Source organism: Cyprinus carpio, chromosome A9 (assembly GCF_018340385.1).
Source record: "Cyprinus carpio isolate SPL01 chromosome A9, ASM1834038v1, whole genome shotgun sequence".
Classification (NCBI taxonomy): Eukaryota; Metazoa; Chordata; class Actinopteri; order Cypriniformes; family Cyprinidae; genus Cyprinus; species Cyprinus carpio.
In genome coordinates this window covers 29,670,520-29,681,404 of record NC_056580.1, presented here as the reverse complement: position 1 = coordinate 29,681,404, position 10,885 = coordinate 29,670,520, and the positions used below count along the sequence as shown (strand labels likewise).

The 10,885-nt window shown below is 34.3% G+C and overlaps 1 pseudogene; it reads right to left on the bottom strand.

The window, feature by feature from the left end:
- Nucleotides 1-2,474: 2,474 nt before the first annotated feature.
- The window catches only part of LOC122146206, a 28,310-nt pseudogene continuing 19,899 nt past the window's right edge, over nt 2,475-10,885 (bottom strand).

Here is a 10,885-nt window from a genome sequence, read left to right as displayed (position 1 = left end):
TTAAACAGCTGTGTTCTATGTGAATATCTGTTAAAATATAATTTATTCCTGTGATCAAAAATGTATTTTCAGCATTATTACTCCAGTCTTCAGTGTCACATGATCCTGAAATAAAATAAATAATAATAATTTTTTTGGCATCACAGCAGTGAGTTGGAGGATGAATGAAGAATCTGGCACTAAAATAGAGTTGGCACAGAATAACAATCGACAACAATCTGATATATTTTCCTCATTTTATTTCTTTACTGATGCTTCTATACATGGTGCATATGTACAATAATAAGTTATATATACAGTTGTATGGTTGTGTTTGTTGCATTGATCCAGGAGCTCTGCTAGAAACGTGTGGATGAGGTTCACGTGGCCTTAAAGAGTTTGAACATAAAATAAAAAGCATTGTTTGTTGATATACAGTATATATATTAACGTGGAGAAGGGTAAACAGACGTGATGCAACAACAAAAAAGCCAAAAACGGTATTTAAAATAGTTGTGCATGCATACTGTACGTGTTTGTTCCGGAGACCGGCTCCATGTATCCACAGTTTCTGACATTCACTGCAAACGTCTGATTGTAACTTTCTGAGTGATGAAGCCTCAAACACGAGCTGTGAGCCGTCAGAAACACACACACACACACACAGAGTCATGAAGCGTGTGTGTGAGAGAGTGTCAGGTCATTAAAGCAGCTCGCTGCAGACGCTTTTCCTGCATTCTGCCTTCTGCATGCAGTTAAAGGTTTACACAGCTGCCTCTGCTTCCCATCGCACACTTTACAGCTTTTCGTTTGGATTATTAGTTAATGAGGTGCTGGAAGTCACAGGCGCTTTACACTCCGAGTCATAAAACACCAATCCCAGACAATTAGTCCAGCAGCAGCGGCTCGCCACGGGACACACACACACACACACACACAACCCCGATGTATGTGTACTGTGTGTTTGCTTCATGTCTCAGTGACATTTAGGCAAGACACTACAGGCAATAGCATTGTTTTTTAGTTTTTTTTTTTATTATTTTATGATATTATTTTTTTAAATAAATTTCTTAATAACAATAATAGTACCACAACTGTTTTATTGTACAAAAGTAAATGTTTTAAATTTTAAAATATTTTTTATTATTTTTATTAAATGTATTTAAAATTATAATTTAAAAAAAACTTAATAATAATAATAATAGTAGTACCAGAAATGTTTATTGAATAAAAGTTACCAAAAGTTTTAAAATTTAAAATTATTAACATTATTTATTTAAAAAATGCATTTAATAATAATATTTGTAATGCTAGAATGTTTATTTTTTATTTTTATTGGTTTACATTTTAAGTGATACATTTTTTGGTATATATATAAATATATATACATTTTAAATAATTAAGAATAATTATCATTATTTATGTTTTTTAAAAAAATTTAGTAGTAGTACCAGATCTCTTTAGTGTAGAAAAGTAACAAAAGTCACTTACGTTGCAAAATCATGCACTGGTTGATTTAGCAGTATTGCTCTGTTTTGCTCCATTTCATGTCTCTTCTTTCAGACTAGTGGAAAGAAAACATCCCAAATACACATTTAATTGTTTCTTTTATTGCACTTCATCTATCTGCGTCTGTAGATTTCAGGGTCTTTCGGAGAGTTTTGTTCCTCTCTGTATTCTGAAGGTCTGTTCGTATTCCATTCACAATGATTTATACAACACTTTACTCCTGAAAACATGGTGAAAATGTGTTTTTTTCTGATTTATGCAGTGAGAAAAAGAGAAATCCACCTCTGGAAAAACCTTTAACTCTGACACCGTGTCCTAACTACATGTGACACTTTTCCATATTAATCAGAGTTTCTGTCCTATAACCAGCTGCGACAGCGACACACAAACTTTCTATTTTAGAAACAGTTTCTATTTCTGGGATGTCTATGATGATGATAATCTCATGCACTGATTATGTGCTTCATTCAATGACGCGTTACGTCTGTGTGTACAATATCAAACAAGAAATTTGAACCTTGATTTATGCAATGCTCAGATTTATGTCCTGGAAATAAATGCAAATGAGTGCATATTTAATTAGATGATGCCTCATTTGCATATGTAAACAACATTTCAGAAAACTTTTTGTTTTAATGTAGTGTGATTCTTCAACTGGTGAAGGATAGTGATATCGATTAGTTAAGTCAAACCTGTAGTGTCTTGCCTTAAAACTGTGTTTTTTATCAGGTAGATCGTTAGAGCGTTTAACGAACTTGAACTGACTCAGACTGTTGTTGCAGCAGAAAGCAAGCAGATGTTCACTGTAAAAATAAAACACATTATTGCGTCGCATTTATTAATGCAACAGTGTGTGAAATCAGTCTGGAAGTGTCTGTTCACGTGTAGAAACGCTTGAGAGCTGGAAAAGTGATCGCTCATCTGTTATCAGAAATCAACAGCGTCACAGTGAAGGTGTCCGTCACGAGTTCATCTGTGAACAACCGTCACAGAAATACACAGAAGGTCTGCGCAGGTCCAGATCCGTCTCTCAGACGCTGGCGCAGCGGGAGCTGAGATTGGATGGTGGCTGGACGGAGGGACGCTGTTCCCCGGGCCGCCAGAATGTCGAAGCAGAGGGTCTCGACGGCGTCCAGCCGCTCGATCTGGACCAGACGGGGTCAGCAGGTCCGGGATGCCCTATATCCCGCTGTACTGATGCGGTCGAAGAGCTGCATTGCCGTCCGTCATGCCTCCTATCTCGTCACGCTTCAGGCCGAAGCTCTCGGCGAGGTGCCTCCACGTCTTCCAAACACCACCACTGCCTTGTCTGTGCTGTAGGTGGCGCTGAGCATGCGGCTGCTGCGCTCCAGACAGTCGAACGGAAGCTCGGTCGGACTCAGACCTGTGCAGATAAACATCATCATCATCATCATCAGAGTAACACTAGGAGTAAAACATCATAAATCAGGAAAGACATTCATGTGCAGGGTTTATGACGACCAACACACTACCAGAACTAACAGAAATTTTATTGTGAATTCATATTTTTTATTTATTATTACACAAATTTCTTAAAAATACTTTAAAAATAAACATTTACATTTTTTTAATTAAAATTAACTAAAATTAATTATAATTTAAATGATGATGATGATGATAATAACACCACCACCAGAATTGTACAAGAATTGTTTCTTAAGCAAAAGTAACAAAAAAAAGATACATATTTTTATTATTATCTTTTATATTTATTTTATCAAATGCATTTAAAATTTTAAAATATTTAAAATTAAAATAAAGCTAATAAAATTTTAATTAAAAATAAATGTAATAACAACAGAACTGTTCTGTGATCTGTGAGAGCTGATAAGTGTTTATTTGAATTGTATGTGATTATATGGGTCCCATCAGAACAGTCCATTAGGATAAACAATGCTGACATATATTTCATTTGACATCATTTCAATGATATGAAATCAATATTTTTGATGATTTTTGTCAGCATGAATTCATGGTTATGGTTACACTCACCCTCTGCAACACTGCAGGCTTTTGCGTACAAATCCAGGATCTTTTTTCTTCTGCTGTGAATCTGCAGAAACAGGGAATGTTTGGAAGAGTCAAACAGAGAAACAGAGATCAGTCTGAATCTACAGAACAAGAACAGATGGAAAGCAGAAACTCTAATGCTGAAAAACTCAACAACAGCGTTCAAGAACAGAACACTCGACGTTAGAGGTGTGAAAGGATATACCTTACGCTTTTAAAATACAGTAAAAATTGAGAAATATTATTACAGTCCAAAAACAGCTGTTTTCTGTGTGAATATCTGTTAAACTGTAATTTATTTCTGTGATCGAAGCTGTATTTTCAGCATCATTACTCCAGTCTTCAATGTCACATGATCTTCAGAAATCATTCTGCAGAATATTTTTGTGGAAATAGTAAGTAAATAATGTAAAAAAATAATGTAAATAAGTTACTTACTTTTGGGTAAGTAATGTAAAGAAGTTAATAACTTTTATTCATTATTATTTTATTCAAATTAATTAAGAGTTACATTAAAGATAAAAGATTTCTATTTTAAATAAATGCTTTTGTTAAATGTTTTTTTGAAGTTTTTTATTCATCTGTGAATCCTGAAAAATTAAATGCATCACGGTTTCCACAAAAATATTGTGCAGCACAACTGTGTTCAACATTGATAATAATCAGTTTTTTTTTTTTTAGTGGCAAATCATCATATTAGAATGATTTCTGAAGATCATGTGACACTGAAGACTGGAGTAATGATGCTGAAAATACAGCTGCGCATCACAGAAATACATTACACTTTAACACATATTCACATAGAAAACAAATTTTTTAAATTGTAATAATATTTCACAATTTTTACTGTATTTTTGATCAAATAAACTCAGCCTTGTTGAGAAGACGAGACTTCTTAATCGTAGTGATTCCAAACTTCAGTGTAATTGACTGTAATATATATGCAGTGGTGTAAAGTATTTGAGTAAATGTAATGATTTACTGTATTTGAGTATCTTTTTGGCTACTTTGTAGTTTTACTTCGTAGGTATTAACAACTTTTACTCTCTTCTTCACTAACAGGTATATGTACTCTTTTCTCCAATTCATTTGTAATGAGTCATGCAATTACTCATTACATTTTGCACGGCACCGAACCTTTTCTGCAGCAGTTTATTTCTGCTACAAAAGAAGCATTATTGCCGTGTAAAGGGCATTAAAGGTACTATATCTTGTGAGTTTTGCTCTTACTCAGTGAAACTTGTAAACAAGGCTTCTTTATGTGAATGTGAGTGCATTTGCAGGTAAAGTGTGAAGTGCAAGAAGACTTTAATTTTACTTAACATTATTTTATTTAACTGTCATATTGAAGAGACCTTTCTGAAGGACACTGGTTTACTTTTGCCCTTTTTGAGCACTTGTGCTTCACTGAGACTTAAGTGTCCGTAGATGATCAAGAGGCGGTTGTGTTGACATTGATTTCTTGGAATTTTGAGGTGTTCAGTTTTATTTTGATTATAGAAAGTAAACGTGGTTGTTTCTTGTTTCTTGTTTTTCAATGGCATTTCTCGTAGTTGTTGAGGGCTAATGCATCTTTGAGCGTACATTTAATATGAGAAAAATACTCAAGTACTGTTAAAATCAGATACTCTAAGACATTTACTCAAGTAGGGTTTTCCGGCATTCTTTACACCTCTGTATATATATGTGTGTGTGGTATTCACCCCGGTGGCTCTGCTGCAGCTGCTGCTGGTGTTGATGTTGCTGATGGTGTTGGTGGAGCAGGTCTTGTCCCGCGTCAGATGCACCAGAGACAGAAGGCAAAGGTCAGCGGCTCCCTGTTTGTCCTGAGCTGCTTCCTCGTCACTGTCGATGCTGCGACTCAAGAGCTGCTCGTTCTCTGATGACGCGTCGTTCTCACTGCGACAGTGCAAGCGTTTAGTGTTTGAATGCTGACAGCACGTGTACAAAGAACATTAATTAAGAATAAACAAAAAAGCATTTAAAAATCTTAAATGTTAATTTCAACATTTACTACTAAATTTCTAAAATCATGGAACAGCTGTGTTTTTATTACCTAACATTATCAAAGACTGCTGTAAAAAAATACATTGCATTTTGTTAGTTCATATTAACTAATGCATTAACTAATGTTAACAAATGAGACCTTATTGTAAAGTGTTACAAATGTTTCTTATTCACTCTCTCAACAATTTTTTTGAATGGCTTCCTACAGTCTTGGAAAACCAGGATATATACATTTATTGGTTGAGAGTGAAGAACTTATAAGCCTTAAAATGTTTGGAATCATGAAATTTAGTTAAAGTATTTCAGTTATTTCAATCTATGGACACTTGTAGTATCTGTAATTGTTAAGAAAAATAGTGCATGTTGAAATATAAAAATTGATGATTATTTACATTATTGTAATGTTTTTGCCAGTCAGTCACTGTGAGCTGCATGAAGGTTCTTCAGGGTTTGAAACAACTCTATTCTTGATGAAAGAGTGCTGAATTTAGACATTTTCTCTTCTGCTTCTTGTGGTTTACGGTAATAATTATCATTATTATGACTAACTCATAAACGGGTGCAATCTATCTATATATTAGATTATCTAGAATATATCTGACCAATTGCAATCAGTCAGTCAGGGCTATTTGGCTTTCAGAACACGTTGTTTCAGACTAGTGAAAAGAATAAAACCCAAAATAAACATTTAAGTGTTTATTTTATTGCACTTTATCGATTTGCATCTTTAGATTTCAGTTCCAATCTATATCTTTAAAGGAGTTTTTTTCTCCACTTCAGCAGCTCTTACACACACACCAAATTTTACAGTTTTTTTCCTATCTTTATTCTGAGAGTTTTTTACTGATAGGTTTGTTTCATATATCATTGGCCTGGTTTTATTTTTTTGCACTTTATCTATTTGCGTCTGCAGATTTCAGTTCCAATACATAACTTTAAAGAGTTTTTCCTCCACTTCAGCAGCACTTGTATACTTGTATACACCAAATTTTACAGTTTTATTCCTATCTATATTCTGAAGGGTTTTACTGATAGGGTTTGTTTATATATCATTTACCTGGGTTTATTATTGCACTTTATCATTTTGTGTCTGTAGATTTAATTTACAATACGTATCTTTAAAGAGTTTTTTCTCCACTTCAGCAACACTTATATACACAAAATTTTAAAGATTAATTCCTCTCTATATTCTGAAGTTTTTTACTGATAGGTTTCTTCATATATCATTTACCTGGGTTTATTATTGCACTTAATCTATTTGCGTCTGTAGATTTCAATTTTAATATATATAAGGCTTTTTTTTCTCTCAAAATTAGTTTGTTTCTCCACTTCAACAGCACTTACACCACATTTTACAGTTTTATTCATCTCTGTATTCTGAAGGGTTTTACTGAGGGGTTTGTTCATATATCATTGGCTTGGTATTTTTTTTCATTGCATTTTATCTATTTGGATCTGTAATTTTATTTATAATACAATCTTTAAAGGTTGTTTTCTCAAAATGAGTTTTTATCTCCACTTTACTAGCACTTACATACACCAATCTTAGTTTTATTCCTATCCGTATTATTCTGTTTTTAATGAGGGGTTTGTTCATATATCATTCACATTGATTTATAAAATATTTTATTCCTAAAAAGTATTTTTTTTTCTGTCTGCTGCAGTGCTAGAAAGAGAAATAAAAAATCTCCTAATAAAAAACTTTAACTCTAATATGTCAACAAAATCAAACAAAAATTCCGAAACTGGCTTTTTCCAGTGTTTAGAATTATGGTCCGGAAATGTGTGCGAATTAGTGCATATTTAATTACATAACGCCTCATTTGCTTATTTAAATATAACATTTCCAAAACTTGTAATATAGAAAAAGTTTTCAATTCTTAATGTAATTACCCAAGTCAGGAAGTAATGATATATATTGGCTAATTTTTTGACTATTCAACTTTAGTGTCTTGACTTATAGATTATTTGTATGTTATTTTCAACAATCAAAACTAATGAGTGTAAAGCAGGTGAAGTTCTCATCTAACTAGTATGAGGAAAGCCGTTTTATTTCTTAATTCAAGCTTTCTGCTGTGCCTTGGGGAATGGGAAAGGAAGAAAAAAAGGGTTTGAGGCGAAAAAGTGTCATCTTATGTTGAAGCAGAGCTATTTTCACCTGCCGGTTTTGGGCTGCCTCCTCTGCGTAATTATCACACGCTTGATTACGTTTGTCTGAAATGAACATCTCCTGTGGAGAGCATAGCTACAGGCTGGATCTGTGTTCATCCTGTCTGTGAGCCACATAATGTTTCCAGTCAGATGAGAAGAGAACAAACACAAACACGTCCTGCGGTGGCTGAAATACTGGCACAGTCTCACATGAGACGAGGAAACGTGTTTGACTTCACTGTGCTGCTTAAACCCTGTTTGTCTTGCAGTAGTTAAAGGTTTGTTTAGCATGTGTGAAGACTCACCTCTTTGCTGTTTTTGGAGATGAAGGCTTGAGCTTATCAAACTCATCCTTTTCTGCAAAGATCACAACGGTTTCTGGAAAGACAATATGTGAAGATCAGTGAGGTGCTCAGTTCTCAAAAACTGCACTAATGTGATCAAGATTATGAAACCAAAACATAGCCATGATTAATACTATAATCAGTATTACAAATTATAAGCAATAATTATGTGACTAAATGGAATATCATGGTAGAAAATAGGGCTGCATGATTTGGGGGGAAAAACTTTTCTGATAAAATTATGATTGCAATTTGAAATGCAACTGTAAAAAAAAAAAAAACGATTTGCTGTACTTTTTTTAGCAACTCAGTCTGGCCAATATTTTGTGATTTACATATAGGTATGGCAATAATAATATGTTTTACTGAAACTTTTATTGAAAAGCTCCTCTGGACATAAGAGTTGATAGTTTTCAGTGTAATTTCAATAAAAATACAATTTGTTTGCATCGAACCTATTTTAATTTGATTTCCAAATTTGATCTGGATAATTGACTGCGTGAATTATGAATATGCATTATGCATTCTTCATCATTGTGCATCATTTATTAACCCTAACCCTAACCCTAAGCAGTTTATGCACTAATACATTAAGGTTTCTTTTTTTACTGATCAGAATACAAACAAATGCATTTGGTAGATTCTTTTATCCAAAGTTTTATCCTTTTATCCACTTATATTGCATGCAAGGTATTTACATTTCTATATTAGTTCATGCATCCCTGGGAATCGAACTTGTGGCATTGTTTGAGCTACAGGAACTAAACAGATGTGAGTCAGATATGCCTGAAATGAAATAGATGGTCTGTTTTGTGTCTGTGTGAATGCTCATCTGAAGTCAGAGTTGCAGCTGCGAGAGCATGAGTGGTTCTTCCCCATGTTTTCTGTTATTATAAATGGCTTAGCTGAGAATATCCGGTGGGAAATGGGATAAACGCGGATGTCTAGCGGTGTAGGTATTTGCTCATCCCGTCTGAAGCAGGATTAATGTTGTGACATACAGTAACATGCATTCATCTGCTTTTCTTCTGCTTCAGTCTTTTACCTTTGGGACTGTTTCAAAACGATTTTTTTAAAAGTTTTTTTTTAACCCTTTTTTTTTATGAATGCACTGCAATGAGCTAAGTGTGTGTTATATATTTCTACTCTTCTGACAGTGATTGATTGATTGATGGCTAAATGAGCTGCAGTGAGAGTGAGTGAAAGCTAATTTTGAGGTTCTTTTCTCCAGACGGTATGAGATAGTTATGTGGAGCCGCGGGCTGAAAGAACATTCCAGATCTGCCGTTCATCTCGTCCCATCAGCCGCCTGTCAGATCCTCTTAAGCAGTTTAACACGTACAGATGTCAAACCAAGCGTTCGCTCACCTTGAACCTCCTTCTTCTCCTCCTGCTTGTTCGTTTGGGCTTCCACTGTCTTTATTATTTGTCCAGAGCAGCATGCTGGGAAAGAAAGAAAGAAAGAAAGAAAGCACTCTGTTAAATTCACAGCACTGCTGTTCATTTAATGTCTGGAGCAATAAGAAAGAGTTTGAAATATGGGAATGATCTCAAGTAAATGTAGAGCAGAAGGACTCAAAATGTGATCAGAAAAGCTTCTCTGTGGACGAACACACACACACACACACACACACACACACACACACACACACACACACACACACACACACACACACACACACACACACACACTTCTATCAGCTAACAAACAAATATCCTTAAACTCACCCATCACAGAAACATCTGCCGAACCCGAGATTCACAACAACAGCAGATTTGTAAGTCTGTTGAACTAGTGAGGTTTAGTCAGATGTGTCACTAATGGGTTGTGTCAAAGTATTTCTCAATATAAATGAGGACATTTTGCCTACACAAGTATATTCCAAACAAGTACACACATACACGCACTCACACACACACCACACACACACACACACACACACACACACACACACACACACACACACACACACACACACACACACACACACACAGATAACAACACACACACACACACAGATCTTACCTTGTCCACTCGGGGGGTCTTCAGGATGTAGAACATGATGATCATCACTATAGCGATGGCCATGATGAAAATGGTTGACATGGCGATGATGAGGGCTGTTGCTAGGTGACCTTGTCCTGTTGGATCTGGAACACAGTAAAAGATTCTATGTTGCTTGGCAACCATAAAAACGCTACAGTTGCACTAATGAACTGTCGTCATGTTGTTCAAACCTGTTTGAGTTTCGGATCCCATTGACTTTGTATGTAATATGGACAATATTACATATATGTAATGGGACCCGGAACTATTTAGTTACCAACATTTTTCAAAATATCTTCTTTTATGTTTGACGAAACATTTTTTGTTATACTTAACTAAAATTAAAACCATAAACAAAAACCTTTTTTCACTACATGGAATAAAATATAACATATAAAAAAATGATTTTCAGCTAGTTTAAAATTTCTCAGTTTAATTATTTTAACATTATTTTTAACAAACACACACAAAATCACTAAAACTTTAACTAAAATTAAAATGGGAAAACATAAAAAGAAAAAAACTCTTAATATTCTCCAAAATACTCAAATATATTATAATACTGAAAATATTAATTAAAAATATTAATAAAATCTGTAAATAAATATCTCAGTACTCAAAGAAAGAATGACATGAGGGCGAGTAACATGATGACAATTTTCATTTTTTTGGTGAATTATCACTTTAAAATGATTGTTTATTATGAGTATATTATTAATACTGAAATGCAACTTGTATTTCTCATATTCTGTCATGTTGCTGGAGTATTATCAGAGCAATTACAGTGATTTTATTATGTTTTTACGAACGCCCCTTA